At 35.3% G+C, this 18,379-nt stretch overlaps 1 pseudogene; it reads right to left on the bottom strand.

Moving 5' to 3' along the window:
* The window catches only part of LOC110314387, a 59,883-nt pseudogene that overhangs the window by 5,426 nt on the left and 36,078 nt on the right, over positions 1–18,379 (bottom strand).

The following is an 18,379-nucleotide window of genomic DNA, read 5'->3' as shown; positions in this document are numbered from 1 at the left end:
CACTCACTGATAAGTGGATATTAGCCCTGAAACCTAGAATACCCTAGTCAGCCATCATTGGGAAGAGAGGCCCCTTGGTCTTGCAAACTTTATATGCCCCAGTACAGGGGAACACCAGGGCCAAAAAGGGGGAGTGGGTGGGTAAGGGAGCAGGGAGGAGGGCGTAGGGGACTTTGGGGATAGCATTTAAAATGTAAATGAAGTAAATACCTAATAAAAATTGTAAAAAAATAAAAAAATAAAAAACTTTTTAAGGCTGAAAAAACAAAACAAACAAAAAAACAAACAAACAAAAAAGAGTAGTGGGATCAGCTGATTTCCTCAGGAACCTGGAAGAGCTTCTTGCATTCAACAATCATGTGGGACAGCCCTTGAGTGGTGGTAGGTTGTCATTTAGATCTTTCTATTCTGTGTACCCAAACTGTCTTTTTGTTGCATTACTCTTAGAGAATTCTCTCTCTTCAGGCTGTTGAGGTGGAAGAGAAAATGAGCTAAGTGTACAGCCAGGTTGGTAGAAAATCATCTGGATTTTTTTCACAGCTGCTATAACATTGTTCAGTCCTTGTAATCTGGAACCTTGTCGCTTTCATGAACACAACCTAGTTAAAACAATACTTCTTGGAAAGTGGGTATTTTTCCAGCAGGGTCGTCGGTTTCAGGTGTGAGTATTTTTTGCAGTAGGTTTACCTGGGCCACAGACTGACAGTTAATCTGCAGAGATACAGAGTTCAAGTTCAACTGGCGAGGGCTCAGAAAGCTGTGCCACCTCCCCTGTACCTATTGTACCTGGACAGGGAAGTCCTTACCCCATGATCCTTTCTTTTATGGGATATCAATGGGCTCTTCATGGTCTTTGGGGCAGTTGTGTTTGCTGTTCATGTCAGTAAGTGTCCTTCATTCATGGTTCATATCCAGGTGCATCTGTTTTGGAGATGATGGGCAAAGAAACAGAGTCAAGGTCTGAGTTCAAGTCTCTCACATCTGAAAAATTTTGGTTGACTATCCTCCACATCTGCTTCACATGGTAGAGAATTTTCTGCATCTCAAGGAAGATGTCCTCATTCTCCAAGTTGGTTAGATCTCTGAAGCTGGAGTAGAGGCTGGAGCCTGGTATGTTATCAAAGATTTTTAGGTGGCTACTCACAAAACTGGAGGAATTGCATCTCTTCAGTTCCTTAGGACTGTCATTGTTGTTTTCTCTCCATAGGCTGAGATGTCCAGGGCCACAGAATCTTCCAGTCCTCCAGTTCACAGAACTTTCTCCCAAGGAACGGAAATTGGCATTGGGGAGACACCTAGGGTAGGTGCCAGGTTTGTGATCATTTAGAATTTAGAACACTATGTCCTTTTGCTAGCTGTCACTTTTTTTTTTTTTTTACAGTTCTGCTCTATCACATTATTAAAGGTAGACTGACAGTAAAGCTCTTTAGATACATGCCCACCCACTTGTTACTGGTGCTGAAGGTCCATGTCCTGTGGACTGGGTAGGGTGTGTTAATAGCACTGCTGGTCTCAAACTGACTGTTGCTACTGAGGTCTATATGGAGTTGGACATACTTCTTTTTTGTACCATGTGTACATTAATGTGATTACCACTGAGGGTTGAGATTTCTAAACAGTTCAGATGCTTCAGCTTCTCATCCATACCTTCCTGCAGACTGGGAGCACTGATGGTCAACCCCAGCTTGGAAGCTGCTTTATGCTTGATGTGGTGGGAGTTCTTGGGCTTAAAGTTCTCCATCCATTTCAGCAGGCGTTGTGTCTTAGACTTGGTGTTCTTCTCATGGCCTTTCATACTAAAGCTGGACAGTACCTTGAGAAAAGTCAGGCTGGAGAAAGAGTCATTTTTGCTTACAAAGTGACTAGAGAAGCAGAGGCTAATGACAGAATTAGTTTGGTTTATCATGACCTCCTCACTGTGGGGCCAGTGAATATGGACACTGTTGCTGGTGCTACTAAGGCTATTGAGAGAGGACACCTCTTGGTATTTTCTAAGACATGTCCACATGCATTCATGCTTTGTTGGCCCTTTGCCAGTGAGAAGGCTCTGGGAACCCAGGTATTGGAACTTGCTTTGTGGGAAAGACATCAACTCTTCAAACAAGATTTTCTATCCTTCTGGAAATGACAGATTTGCTGAACCTCTGGAAAGTCCACTTGCTGCTTGTTGCACAAGACTTATCTTTATTCAAATCCAAACTTTGATTCTGGTGATCTCCAGATTCATCCCCGCATACAAGTTTAAAGGATTTACTCACCTGCATCAGAGCCTTGGTGGCATCTCTTTCCAAGAAATCATGTTCTCTCTTGAATAGTGAAATATCAAGAGGAACAGGAAATCTTCATAAAACTGTATACTCGGGTAAACCAGTTACTCTGAGCCAATCACAATCTTCCTTGGGTTCAATTTTTAGGAGATTTCTACATGTGCCAGTGAGTGTGTTTCTATTACTATTTGTATTTCTATATAGGTCATGATAGACTGCTTATCAGCCTGTAATAGACCCATGGCTTAATTTTTAGTCCCACAGAAGGAGTCTTTAGTTTTAGTTTATCATTTTGTTCCTACGAAATGCTTATTTAATAATGGATTTATTTAAAAAGTAATTTTATGTTATTGCTTAGACCAACTGACTAAATTTCTGTGGAATAGGGAGAAATTATATGCTTAAATCAAATATCAGTTTAGGGACTTTTATAGATTGATTCAATTGATAAATGCCATTTAAATAAATAAAATTTCAGCTTGAGGCATATTATTTTTACTTATGATAATACAATGTTTGAAGGCCATGAATTTTTGCTTAGATATACTTAGTTTGTTAAGCTAGTGATTTATTTTGTTATACATAAGGATATATATATATATATATATATATATATATATATATATATATCATACACACACACACATAAACACACACACATTCAATTCACATCTTATTATAGATCCAGTTTAAGCCATCTTCATATTCTTTTAGTTTACATAGCTAATGTATTGATAGAATGTAAGAACTATTATTCTCCCTCTTCCCTACTGTTTGTGGTTTTTAAAATTATAATTACATTGGATAAGAAAAAACATTGTATTAGTTTAAAATTTATTTATATATGCCATTTTTACATGTCATATTTATTTAGCAGAAATATTCAATAAAGGTCTTTTTTGTTTTGCAGTTTCGTTTGTCTCAAATGCATGCTTTTACTATTTCACATTTGAAAAACAGAAAGCTGCATTTGTTTTAATTGAAATCTCACATGAACCACTTGGATTTACTGACAGACATCTTTATTAAACCAAATCTTACTAATACTAAATATGCAATCACCTTAGTATAAAAAATAAAAGAATCTCATGGTGTTTAAAACATTTAAAATCGAATATGGAAAAATAATGTTATTTAATTATTGTAACAGATGATTTTATGCATCTATTAAACATTTAAACAGCAATGTAAAAGATACTGAGAGCAATTCATAGAAAAACTAAGATCAGAAGCAATTATTTTGAGCCACTACTGCAAAACATTTCTATTACTCAAGGCTCAAAGAGGAGATGTTTATTCCAATTATTCCAAATATACTAAGACATTCCAAATGACTTCTTATTTTACTGGTTTAGCTTCTACCTGAATGAACAAAGAAAATTCTTGTCAAACGCTTTGTGGAAGACAGGCTTCCAGATATTTTCAGGAATCATACATCACATACTACAAGCTCCAGAAATGACATTTCTAAACCTCTGTACTATATGAGCAGGTTAACCAAATAAACAATCATGAATATAAATACATAGTTGGACATGTTAATGTAGCCTATAATCTCAGAATTCAGAAGGCTAAGAAGAGAGAATTTTCAGTTCAAAGATAGTCTGTGCTTTATGGTGAGAACATTTCTTCTTAAGCCAAGACAAATAAAGGGGGTCCTAGAGAGAGGAATGTGAATAAAACTACTTTGCTTTTTAACAACAATTATAATGAAAATTTAACATAATATTATATTCTCAGATGAAATATTGACAATACCAAGTGAACTCTGATAACTGAATGCATACATTTCTATAGTAGGTATATGTAATTTATGTTCCATTTCATGATATAAGAAAATAATTTAGACATTCATGTTAAAATGTTAATAATTGTAATTATAACATTAACTTGTAAAAATTGTCACTATTTTATATGGAGATAAAATTAATGATTATTTTTTTGTGGTTGAGTTTAATGTATTAAGGCTATTCCCAATGCATCTGATATATATTTATATCTACTAGGTAACCATTTAAAAGCACATTTAAGTTTGAATGATTTTTAAAATGTTATTGCATGTTTTGTTTTTTTCCAAATAAAAACAAGAATATATTGGTAGAGGATAGTACTTGCTGAACTAGTAAGGAACCATGTCATGAAAAATATAGGCAGGGCCTCGAACAATTGCTCAGAGTGTAAGAACACTGGCTGCTCTTATACAGGCTAAGTTCAGGGCACTCATGATGAATCACAACAATCTGTAACTCCAATCTGAGGGGATCCTAACCCCTCTTCCAACCAACACCAGGCCCACATATAGTGCACAGACACACATGTAGACAAAACACTCAGATATTTGAAAACAAACAGCAATAAATATTCTTTTTAAAAAATATAAGCAAGCTACCAATCAAGAATAGAAAATAGATATTAGAATGAAATTTGAAAGCTTCACAGAACTAAAGGATAAAACTAGGAAAAAAATAGATGTGATTAAGATAGAAAAACTGATACCCATAAGTAAGACAGGCAGTTATGGATTCAACAAGCTGAAGTTTGGTTAGGTTAGGACACAGTTGCATCCATACAAAATTGTTTCTCAACTTCTCTTAAAATTTTTGTTATGCCATCAATCTTCAGACCATCATGTCAAGATGCTCTAATTGGCAAAGCTTTGACAATCACTCTTAAACCAACCAACCAACCAACCAACCAAACAAACAAACAAGCAAACAAACAAGCAAAAAGACTGTCCAGAAGTTACATATAAAAAATAAGAGTATTTTTCCTCTATATGTTCCCTAATATGTCTATTCATTTTTCTTACTTCAGTGTTCAAAAAATAATTGAATACATTTATCCATTCAAGCAGAAGCAAATTGCAGTAGTTAAGTGATGTCTCAGTATTAGATAATTATTATTTTCATTAGAGTTTCAAGTGCCCAACTGGTATATCTCTATGTGTTAGCAAAAGTAGAAGAAATAATAGAGTATAATTACTTAAAATATCTTTGTATATATTGCACAGTAAATTGGGTAGGAGACATGAATAATCTTTTTCTAGATTAGAAGGCTTTATAGTGTCTTTTCTAGTTTTGATTGAAATTTCAAAGTGATGTGGAAATTTCTGGTTTCTTTGGAGATTCAGGTTATAATGATATTTTACTGGCAGGTAAAAGAATCTTTTGCTGAAACAGGCACAGGTGAAAGGATGTGTTGTTATAACAAACATGTGAAAGAATGCATGATGCTGAGACAGAATGTAAATATTACTGCATAGACTGTGGGAGCTTGAAAATCGGTTCACTTTGCTCTACACCACTAGTTTTCTCTGAAGACATGCATGGATTAGTTCACTTTACATTGCATTGCTGAACTTAGCTTGTGGTTACTTCATAGAGAGAAACTCATCAAAGAACTTCTCTTGAGATTTCTATGGTTTCTTGCTGTTTTCGCAGACTCTGACTGATTCCAAATTGAAGTATGTAGTATCATGTGAGGAACAACCGATTTGTTCCAGCCAATTCCTGAGCTGATTATAATTTTCCAAGGAATTTGTATTTATTTATGAGTAGTCTGAGCTCCCAGTGTTTTTGTTCATAAATTGGCAGTAGTGTGTCATTGCCACTTACCTGCAGATAACACGGTGAATAAAATTTGAGTATCGTAAATAAGATTTTCTGCTTTTCTTATGCACAGGCAATGTTATTTTTTGTCTGTAATTCAAATTAATTATTTAAATCAATACAGTACCTTCCCTCTTTTCTCCACCATTTGCCTTTCTTTTCCATATTTATCTAATGACAAGAACGAAATAAAATTATGTGTGTCAATCACATATAACTCAAGATAATATATTCCATAGTGGAAACACATATTTTAGGATTCTCAGCTGAGTACTTAGATGTGTAGAAATCTGAAGTAAAATAAAGTGTAGTTTTAATCACAAAAGTTACCTTCGTCATAACCTCCTGTTTATTTCTTATGTTACTACTATGATTAGAGTCTATAAAAATTTCTTACGTACAGATGGAGTGCATAAAAATCTATTTTATATGTCAACCTGTATGATGGAGTCTTCAACCCTTTTAGGTCTCTGATCATCCAGTTAAATCCTTTGGTATTAGTATCTGTTGTAAAATGTTATTCTCATGTACTTCAGGGTCTTTCTTTCTTTCTTTCTTTCTTTCTTTCTTTCTTTCTTTCTTTCTTTCTTTCTTCCTTCCTTCCTTCCTTCCTTCCTTCCTTCCTTCCTTCNTTTCTTTCTTTCTTTCTTTCTTTCTTTCTTTCTTTCTTTCTTTCTTTTTCTTTCTTTCATTTTTCTTTCTTTCTTTCTTTCTTTTGTTCTTGCTTTCTGTTTTGTTTGACAAGGGATCAATATATGTATCCTGGATGTCCAGGAATTTACTATATAGACCAGCTTGGCATCAGACTAACAAGTATCCATCCACCTGCCTGTGCCTATTGAGTCTTGGGATTAAAGATATGTGCCACCATGCCCAGATATGGGCTATCATTTCTTACAGAAAGAAGAAGTATTAAATGCTTGCCCACTGAGAATATTTTACCTTGCTTTGGTGTCCTTCGAGGCAATATCTATAAAATGCAACATTAGCAAGCAAATTTTATTGTAGTGTCAGTATATAATGGATAATTATCTGTAAACTTCAAGCCACTGAGTACACCAAATTCCTCAAGAACCAGGCATGGATATGTGTTCCTATAATCCTACTAGTTGACTATCAGAGGTAAGTTTGTAAGCCTAGACTAAATATTGTGACTCTGTCAAAATATAAACAAAATAAACTCCCCATTAAACCATATGTATATATAAATGAGGGCTAGTAATACATCAGAAGTGAGCATGGCCAATTTTTTAAATCATCCTGTCCATAACTTTATATACTTTAGTGCTCATGAACACCTCTTATCACATAGCTAAGTTTGCTGGATCTGAAACTTACTTTATGTTTTGAGCAGATAAATATATGTGATCATTTGCTATTTCATTGAAGTCATATACAATCCATGAAGGTTCACACAGAGGGAGGCTGCCAAACTTTATGATTATATTGTACATATCCATATCATTAACCATGAAAAATGTGTGACATTTCTAGAAAATCTTACATTTTGTTCATTTTGTTTATTAAGCTTTATTCTCTCCCTGTGTAACTTAACATTTACTTAAGGTAACACTCTAAGTAGTTAAATGAAAGGTTTACTGCTAATGTATCCTTTGTTAACTATTAGGCATTTTCTAGAATAAACTAAGTGTCCTTTCCATATTTAGTCAAGTTTGACTAGTAGCCACAAATACTGCTGAATTCAAAATCACATTTTCTTAATTATGGCATTAACTTTCAAAATTAGCAGTTAGAATGTACTTTCTGCTTTGTAAAGAATATTTCATCTTCAGAACAGTAACATGTTTAAGAGTATTAAGATGAATTTACATTATGTTCCTCTCTCTCTCTCTCTCTCTCTCTCTCTCTCTCTCTCTCTCTCTCTCTCTCTCTGTGTGTGTGTGTGTGTGTGTGTTTATGTTAGCGTGATTGTGTGTGTGTGTGTGTATGTGTCAGTTTGGTTACCATAAGAAAGCAAGGTTTATGGTAACTCTGGGTTTTATTAATATAATAACAATTTACTTCAACTGTGTGATACTAAACTGTTCAAAATTCAGTTTTGGTTTAAAACCCATGGCTATGAGAAAGAAAATAGATAGATGGTGGCAAATGCATCTATTTATTTCCCCAGATCATTGCCAATGTTATCTATTTGTTTTCAGGTTAATAGTTGTGGCTACATATGAAGAATAGTACAGATTGATCTTTGCAAGACAATCCCATGTGGAGCAGTCACTTACTGAGTGCATTTATGATAACCTATCGTTATTCTCTGAGAAATATCCATTTATTATGTGATGTGGTCTGAGTTCTTAAATTAAAATAAGACATCTGTCTCCATTCCCATTTTTCAATTCTTCAAACTAATCTCTGTTGCTTTCCAAAGATACTGGATTACTTTCTCTTTATTGTTCAAGCTCAGGAAATGATTTCTGACATATTCACTTGTTTCCATGCAATAAAATGCCAATATTCTTCAAGTCAGAAAGCCACAGGAGGAATTGTCATTTTCTGAGAACATTTATAAAACATAAAATCAGATAGCAATGAAAGTAGATTTCCATGATTCTATTCTGAGGTCCATTTGAAAATAGCTCATATTAAATAGGACCTTTATAAGCTTCTTTTTTATTTTTTTATTTTTTATTTTTTTATTTTTTATTTTTTTTATTTAGAGAGTGAATGATGTCCTCAGGTAGTATTAGCTTAAAGTTAGTTCAAAGATGGCCTTAAATATTCTAGACATTTTCTTTCACAAACTTATATTTGTTTCAATAAATGCAATAGGTCCTAAAGTGGAAGACTAGGAAAACCTGACAAGATGAATTTCTTGTTATCATGAGATTCTTCATCAAGACCTCATCTCATCAGTAGCAAACCCAGCGACAATGTATCACATCTGCAAAACAACAATGAGCGAATAATGGGATATGGATCACATGAAAGCACAAGGGGGGCAATTTTCAGAAGGAGGGCAATGGATGAGAATTAATAAGAACAAAGTGTAATTCCATATATATTAAAATGCCACAAGGAAACATGATATTTTGTATGCTAACCACAAAGTAAACTCAAGTCATCTGAGAAGAGGGAACTTCAATTAAAATAAAAGAAAATGGTTATCACTTTTATTGAATCCCTGAGTGTTTCAATGATTCTTATTTCTTCTTTGCTTTTTCTTTTTTTCCTTCTGTTAGCTTGTCTTTTCCTAACTTTGATGTGATGGTTTTTGTTATATTTTATTATATTTTATTTTGCTGTTAAAACTAGGAAGAAAAATATAAAGAAAGAAAATTAAAGAAGGAAGGAAAGAAAAAGAAAAAGAACAAATGAAAGAAAGAAAGAAAGAAAGAAAGAAAGAAATTAAGAAGGAAGGAAGGAAGGAAGGAAGGAAGGAAGGAAGGAAGGAAGGAAGGAAGGAAGGAAGGAAGGAAGGAAGGAAGGAAAGAAGAGTATAAGATTATGTTGCAGGCAAGCCTGTAGGGCACTTCCTTAATTAACAATTGATGTGGGATCCCCAGCCCATTGTGCATTATGTCATCCCTAGGTTGATAGTTCTGTGGTCTATAAGAAAAAGCAGGCTAAGCAAGTGAAGGGAAGCAAGCCAGCAAGCAGAACACTTCCATGGCCTCTGCATCAGATCCTGGCTTCAGGTTTCCATCCTGTTTGAGTTCCTGTCCTGACTTCTGCCAATGGTCATCATTGAGGGATATGGAAGTGTAAGCCTAATAAGCCCTTTGCTTATGGTATTTCATCACAGCAATGATAGCCCTAACTAAGATACCTTCTAGAACAGCAGGAAACCATTTCTTCTTCCATTCGATATTTCTACAATATTATAGCTAACATCTATCTTACAACTTTGTAGGATGAATTTAATAAAAATTAAGAAGGTGGGCATCTGATGAAATTGTTGAACTATTTAAACTCATAACCCCAAACTCTTCTTCATCTCTCTGCTTTGTGATTGTTGAGATCATGTATACACTTATATTCTAACTAATACAATGTGAAGCAGAAATTCTCTCACTGTATATGAAAGTGTTTACCTGATAGACTACTGGATCATATAAGTGGAGATAGGTCTTTGTTCTTAAGACTTACCTCATGAAGACAGTGGAGATGACTTTTAATATCCCTTCATTACTCAGTCATGAGAAAAGAAATTATCTGAAAGCTGTTATATAGCCAGTTTAACCATGCTTATTCCTATTTTGTAACAATTTCCAGTTGTTATTTCTGGTGTTGCCTTTTGAAATGTATTATATAATTTTCTCTGTCCCTTAGCAGTTTTGAATTAATTATTTATTGTTATAGTACTTAATTAGTTCAGTATGAAATGAGCAGATAGTGGATGATAAATACACATTACAATTATACATACTCTAGTCTTGTGCTTAAATTATATTAATATGTGTCAAATATAATTTGCTATAAAAATTTTAAAACTTTATATCACTAATTGTCTTATACATATAAAAATAAGTCAAAAGTTAAGCCTCTGTTGTATATACAACAGAATGTGTAGAATAAATGGGCACTGAGTATCTCAAGATAATGGGCAGTTCATTTCTTGGTTTTATTCCTCATAAATGTGAGTAAAGGTCTCTTTGAAATTCTTGGGCTAGGGAATTTGTATAGGGGAAACTGGGAAAGGGGAAAATATTTGAAATGTAAATAAAGAAAATAACCAATAAAAAAGGAAAAAAGAATAAAGATTACTAGGATTCATACATTTTATTGGAATAAATGATATGGTCTTATTCATTTTTTGACCAGAAAAAATTTTTAAAAATAATATTGGCTCAATATTTGACATGATAAGTTTATATAAGTTAATATTAGTAACAAAATAATTAAAAGATGAACTTACAGGAAAAAATAATTATATTTTAAAAATAATGTGCTGTTATTTGTTAAGTCAGCTATTTTAGTTAATTAGTAAAGAGCAAACAGTATAATCAAGATTATGTTATAGGGGCTTGAGAAATTGCTCAGTGATTAAGGGCATGTATTGCACTTGTAGAGCACACTTGTTGGTTACAGCACCCAAACAGGATGGTTCGTAATTGCATATAAGTCCGTCTCCACAGAATCCAACACTGTACTCTCATTGGGCTTCATTAGACACCTGAAATCACATGTGTATATACACACACACACACACACACACACACACACACACACACACAAACACACACACACACAATTGAAAAGGAAATAATATTTTTAAAAGGCTATGTTATCGTTTTCCACAGAAAGCCAAAGAGATATATCAAAACATAAAAAGCATGCAAACAGGATATTGGATATGGGGCTAGACAGATGGCTCAGTAGTTAAAAATACAAGCTGCTCTCCCAGAGAACCTGTCTTCAGTTCCCAGAATCCTCATGGCAGCTCATAAACATATATTGCTTTTGTTTCAGGGAATCAGACACATCCTTCTGGCCTCTGCAGGTACCAGACAGGTATATGGTACAAATGTAAGCATTACTTCCAAGCAAAAAGTACCCATATGCATAAAATATTAAACAGTAAAGATATTGAATATGTATATTGTTTTCTTTCTGTCTTTTTTTTTTTTTTTTTTCTGTGACAATGGTCTCATATGTTGCCTTGGCTGTCCTGGAACTTTGGACAAGGCTGATCTTGAACTCATAGGGAGGACCTAAGGTGTGTGCTGCCATATCTAGTGCATGTTTCATTGATAAACCACTGGATAAGATTAATACTGAATGAAAGTCCCATTTTCTAATCGTGCCAGAATAGGAGAAGAAAACAGTAAGTATAAAACTATTTAAAGTGAAATTATTTGGGAAGGATTAAAGGTCCTAAAGGGGAAAAGGAACTCCATAGGAAGACCAAGAGGATCAACTAAGTTAGACCTTTGGGAACTCTCAGAGACTGAGCTATCAACCAAAGAGCATACTGGGGCTGGAATGAGGCCTTGGCATGTATGTGCTGATATTTACAATTTTGAAGACAGAATTCCTTCCATGAGCAGAGCTTCTTGTAAATAAAAACAAAAAATTGATGTGACTATATAGCAATAATAGCACTTTTGAATAGATTTTAAATGTTTGTTCAAATAAAAATAAACCACAATAACTATATTATCAGTAGGAAAATTTTAAATTTATGTGAACACTTTTCATAATTTATTGGAATGGTATATTCATATTGTTAAAGAAAATTGTGCTTTTTATTTTATTCAGTGTTGTATCTATAGCTATTACACTTCAATTTTTTTTCTTTTTAAAAAATTTTCCTGATATAGCTCTCTCTTGTAAGGCTATTCCAGTGCCTGGCAAATACAGGAGTGGATGCTCACAGTGATCTATTGGATGGAACACAGGGCCCCTAATGAAGGAGCTAGAGAAAGTACCCAAGGAGCTAAAGGGGTCTGCAACCTTATAGGAGAAACAAGAATATTAACTAACCAGTACCCCCCCACACACACACCCAGAGCTGTGTCTCTAGTTGCATATGTAGCAGAGGATGGCCTAGTCTGCCATCAATGGGAGGAGAGGCCCTCGGTCTTGTGAAGATCATATGCCCCAAGTACAGGGGAATGCCAGGGCCAAGAATTTTTAGTGGGTGGGTTGGGGAGTAGGGTGGGGGTAGGGCATAGGGGGCTTTGGGGATAGCATTTGAAATGTAAATGAAGAAAATATCTAATAAAGAAAGTTTGGTGTGGGGGAGGAGATGCAGGATGTGGACCAGTCAGAGGCTAGACCGGGAGGGTGATAAAGTCAGGAGTGTAAAAAATGATTAAAGAATAAAAAAGAGTTTTTCTACATTTCTTTCTTTATTATTTAATTAATGAGTTCATTTGTTAACATCCCAAATACTGCTTTCCCTACCAGTCCCTCCCTCCCAGAGTCCCTACCCTCTTCTCCCTCCTTTCTCCTCTGAAAGGGTGCCCCCCCTCACACACCTCCAGGAATCTGGACATCCTGGCACATCAAATCTCTGCCAGATTAGGTGTATCCTCTTCCACTGAGGCCAGAAAAGAACACCAAAGAAACTGAGCTGACTGTCTGCAACGTATGTGTGTGGAGGCCTAGGTCCAGCCCATGTTCTTTGGTCAGTGGCTCAATCTCTGAGAGCTCCAAGAGTTCAGGTTAGTTGACTCTGTTGGTCTTCCTGTGGAGTTCCTACCTGCTTCAGGGCCCTCAATCCTTACTCCACCTCTTCCATAAGACTTCTCTTATTTCAGTCCAATATTTGACTGTGGGTATCTGCATCTGCCTCAGTCAGCTGCTGGGTACTACCTCTCTGAAGACAGATATATTAGGTCCATGTCTGTAAGGATAGTAGAGTATCATTATTAATGTCATGGATTAGTGTTTACCCATAGAATGGGTATCAAATTGGGGCAGTCATTAGATGGCCTTTCCTTCATTCTTTTCTCCACCTCCATATTTCCTTTAGACAAAAACAATTTTGGGTCGAAAGTTTTATGTGTGGGTTGGTGTCCTTATCTTTGCACTGGGGGTCCTGCCTGGCTACAGCAGGTGGTCTCTCCAGGTTCTATGTCCCTACTGTTAAGGTATCTTGGCTAAGGTCACCCACATTGACTCCTGGGAGTCTCCACTATCCCAGGATTTTGAGACTTCCTAGAGATCTCCCTTTTGCTATAACAACTGCAGATATCTATTTATTCTCTTGGCCCTCTGGGCCTCTCTCCTGTTTTACCCACACCTTATCCTGCCTCCCCATTCCCCCTCCTCTCTCCTTTCCCACCCACTTTTCTCCCTCCCTCAGCCTCCTATGACTAGTCGCCTTTGGACTACTTTCTTGTTTAACTTCTTTGGGTCTGTGTGGTATACCATGGGTGCTTTGTAATTTATGGTTAATATCTACTTATCAGTGAGTACATATCATGCTTGTCTTTTGAGGTCTGGGTTACTTCTCTCAGGACTATGTTTTCCAGTTCCATCTATTTGCCTGTGAAATGCATGATGTTATTGCTTTTAAGAGCTGAATAGCATTTCATTGTGTAAATGGACCACATTGTCTGTATCCATTATTTGGTTGAGAGAGATCTGGGTTGTTTGAAGTTTCTGGCTATTATGAGAGTAAAGCTGCTTATGAACATATTGGAGTATGTGTCCTTATTCTTGTGTTATGTTGGAGCATCTTATGGGTATATGGGCAGGAGTAGTATAGCTGGGACTTCAGGTAGAGCTATTTTCAATTTTCTGAAAAATCACCAGACTGATTTCCAGAGTGGTTTTACAAGATTTTAATTCCATCACAATGGTGGAATGTAGGCTTAGATTTTTCAAAACTTTAGTAATAGTTCTTAAATGCTTCATCCTCCCTTCTAGCCTACCACCCACCAGAAGAAGAGAAAAAGAAAGGTTAAGATGCAGGGAGGGGGCCCCTTAGTTTTGTAGAGACTCCCAGTGTAGGGGAATGCTAAGGTGCTGAGGCAGGAGTGGGTAGGCAGTTGGGGGAGCACTGGGAGGGGAAACTGGGAAGGGGTAACATTTGAAATGTTAATAAATAAAATAACCAACAAAAATGTAGAAAAAAAGATGCAGGGGAAGGGCATCTGCTTAGAAATAGTTTTTCTTTGGGGAAGAAGGGGGCAAAGGGCAATTCCAATCTTGATTATCAGGATATCATGGGTTCAGTGTATTATCAAACCATTAAACAGGAATAACTAGCTATAGTAGCTGGACACCTTACATGAATCAGCAGAGGCAGCTCAATCCAGAATAAATTGTGAGGCTCCTCCAGATTTGCTAGAGTACATGTACATGAAAAGGACAAGAAGCCACATGAATATCTGCAATAGTTCTTTGAAAAGGTACTCTCTACAAGTCATGACAAAGAAGATCATCAATGTTGTTCAAGGCCAACCACTGCCAAAGCATTGTCAGCAGAGACTAGCTAGTTGGTGTAAAGTAAACCAAATCAGGTGCCTTGGCCCACCATCTGTGGCTATATTTATACTCTTTCTAAACATCCTGTGTCCTTTAATGTGTCTGGTTCAGCAAAACATTCTTTTACATGTATGCTTTACCAAAACATTCTCTTAACTCTGTCTGCTTTAATGAAACATCCTTTCACCTGTCTGCCCCAGCAAAACATCATTATGACCTGAGTTTCCAAACAAAGCAGAAATTTCCAGTTCAGAGGAGTGTTCCCATTTCCCCACATCCTTGCCAGCATGTGGTGTCCCTTGAGTTTTTTATCTTAGCCATTCTAATTACTGGAAGATGCAATCCGAGGTCATTTTGACTTGCATTTCCCTGATGATTAAGGATGTTGAACATTTCTTTAAGTACTTCTTGGTCATTTGAGATTCCTCAGTTAAGAATTGTGTTTAGCTCTCTACCACATTTTTAACTGGGGTATTTGGAGACCTTGAAATTACAATTGTCAACTTCATATGGAAAAACCATACAATGGCAAAACGAGAGCATCTTCAAAAAATTGTGCTGTTCTAACTGGATGTCTACATGAAGAATAATGCAAAAAGATCCATATCTATCACCCTGCACAAAACTCAAGTCCAAGTGGGCCAAGACTTCAGTATAAAACTGAATACACTAAATGTAATATACGGAAAAAGTGGGAAATAGCCGTGAATGCATTGGTATTGGAGAAAATTTTCTGAAGAGAACACCAATAAAACAATTAATAAGTGGGACCTCATGAAACTTAAAACCTTCTATAATGCAAAGGACACTGTCAATAAGAGAAAACAGCAGCCTACAGAGTGACACACAGGGCTAATATCCAAAATATATAAAGAACTCAAGAAGTAAAACTCCAACACATCATTTTAAAAATTTATTTCAGACAATAAATTGCTATTTTACCAGACAGAAACAGTAGACTCGATAATTTTTTATTTATCTCTTCTAGTTGCTTTTCTTGTTGATGCCCAAAACTCTTCATAAACAGATAATAAATTTTACACTTAAACACTTAAATATTAAGAATCAATGGTTTCCTTTTGGACCACAGGTTTAGAGTACAACAGTCCTTGATAGTCAGGAAGGCATGGGGATCAGAGCATGAGCCAGTTGGTTATAACACATCCAAAAACAGGCATCAGAGAGCAGTAAATGCTGAAAGTCCAGTTGCTTTCTTCTTTAGCACTCAGAAAGGCACTAAACATGTTTGTGATGACTCTTCCTACCTCAGTTAGCCAAATCTAGAAAAACCCTTCCAGACATATCCACAGCTTTATTTCCTAGGTGATTCTAGATCCTGTGAAGTTAATAATAATTATTATTAACCATCATAATATCCATGCCACTGGAACAGGACAAGCTTAGTTCATAAACCAACACAAGGGTTAAAACCACCTTCTCATCCACTAATTTCATTAAAATCCAAGTCTTGACATTTCCATGCAGTTAGAGGTACTACTTTCTATGGTATTCTCTTCTTCCAGAGGTCATTATTTTTCTCAAGCCATAACATTAGTGGTAGCATTTAGGAATATACATAAATATAGCAAGACAGCATGGCTTTGTCTATGCTTCATTCTAATGAACTCTTCTGAATGTAACTCAAAGTAAGTCCTGTTGAAGTAGCATAAAATAGCCTTTTTAAAGATTAACAGGACAGTTATGAGAGAAAAAGTATGTTATAAAATTGATTTCTTTAAAACGTCCAAGACAACGTTAAAGTTTCCCTCTTATGAATATGTGTGATAATTCACAAACTTTAGATTTAATAAAGATAAATAATACACCTGTTTTGGAACATGCTTCATAGTAAAAGGGGTTGGCAGTGTGAAAGGTAGATACTCTTATCTAAAAATCTTCTTAAATGTGTCTAGGCAAAATAGAGTAGTAGGAGAAATAACATATAATCATATGAAGCACTTTACTGAAAATTTATTTAGAAATCTGCATTTCAAATGAACTGATTAAAAAGAGGACGCAAAGTTGGGGAGAAGAAAGGTTAGGGAACATCAGGGGTAGATGGAGATAGGTTTATATATCTGAATGAATATAAACAAAATATATTGTATGAATATAAGAAATCTAAGAATAGATAAAGAATAGATATTTAATTGTTGTTCACAACAGTATATCAATCCACTCACTCCTTAGTGGAGATACAGTTAATACCGTAGGAAACAATGAAAGACCAAAGGGAAAAGTTAACATCTATCTTTTATGCACAATGCTTTATTTCTTATTATCTACAAATGAGAAAATCTATCAGGAATAAACTCATCATAGTATCTGCCTTACAGGTCTGAGAATTTTGTCTAGATTACTATAAAAAAAAAGAGTACTCAATATCTTGTTGCTGTTCATCAAGACTATAATTTCCTAATCTGATGTATAAAGAAAAATGAATTTGTTTCTTTTCTAGCAACCCAAATCTCCTTTTTCTTATTAGGTCTCATATGTATGTTACCTTTAGTACTTAAATATATTCATGTAGTATGTGCTTTACAGTAAACATGGGATCAATCTCTTACTGTTCACAAACAAATATGCCCTTTAATATTATGTTTGTCACTCTCCCATTTATAGAACATGAAAAAGAAACACAATGAAAAGACAAAATAAGACATAATAAATGGCTGTACATTGCCAGTGTTTTTATTAGCTCGGCCTACATTAGACCTTTGACATTTAATCTTAACTCTACTATTTATTAGACCAAAGAATCAATATATTTGTCATGTTAAATGATGTTTAACAAATCCTTGAGGGAATCACGTTTTACAGAACTGCTTCTTGAAATGATGTACCACTAGGCTGGACACAGTTATGTACACTTTGTGCTTTGTGTATTCACGAATCATAAGTCTCACAGTTAAGTTTTCAACATTTGTTGAGTCAGTTTTTTAATAATGTGGATTCAATGAAAGTATTTAACAAAGCTTGTTATATTCTTTAACATGTTTTAAGAGGAATATGAATCTGTTTCTATGTTTTCTACACTGAATTTACTTGCATTTCTCCTCTGTTTACACAGGTTTACTTATTTTTTTAAATCTCTGTTTGGAGGAAAGAAAGTCGGCTTGTTTCCAAGCCTGATAATTTGAGTTTATTCTTAAGGACTCATATTTGGCAAGAGTTCTGAGGTTCTGAGTCCCTAATTTGTTCTTTGATCTCCTCCACCCATGAATGGATGGATGGTGGCATATTCATATATATATATATATATATATATATATATATATATATGATATAAATGTACTATATACTGTATAAGTTCTAGGTTAACAAAGTATGGTCACAACAGAAGTACTTTCTTTTTTTTTAATTTATTTATTATTATTTTCTTTATTTATATTTCACATGCTATCCGGAAAGATCCCTATACCCTACCCCTGCCCCTGCTCCCCTACCCACCCACTCCCACTACTTGGCCCTGGCCTTCCCCTGTGCTGGGTCATATAACGTTTACAAGACCAAGGGGCCTCTCTTCCCAATGATTGGCTGATTAGGCCATTTTCTGCTACATATGCAGCTAGAGACTCGAGCTCAGGGGGTAGTGGTTGGTTCATATTT

The sequence above is a fragment of the Mus pahari genome, chromosome X, assembly GCF_900095145.1.
Source record: "Mus pahari chromosome X, PAHARI_EIJ_v1.1, whole genome shotgun sequence".
NCBI lineage: Eukaryota > Metazoa > Chordata > Mammalia > Rodentia > Muridae > Mus > Mus pahari.
This window is presented reverse-complemented; position numbering and strand designations above follow the sequence as displayed.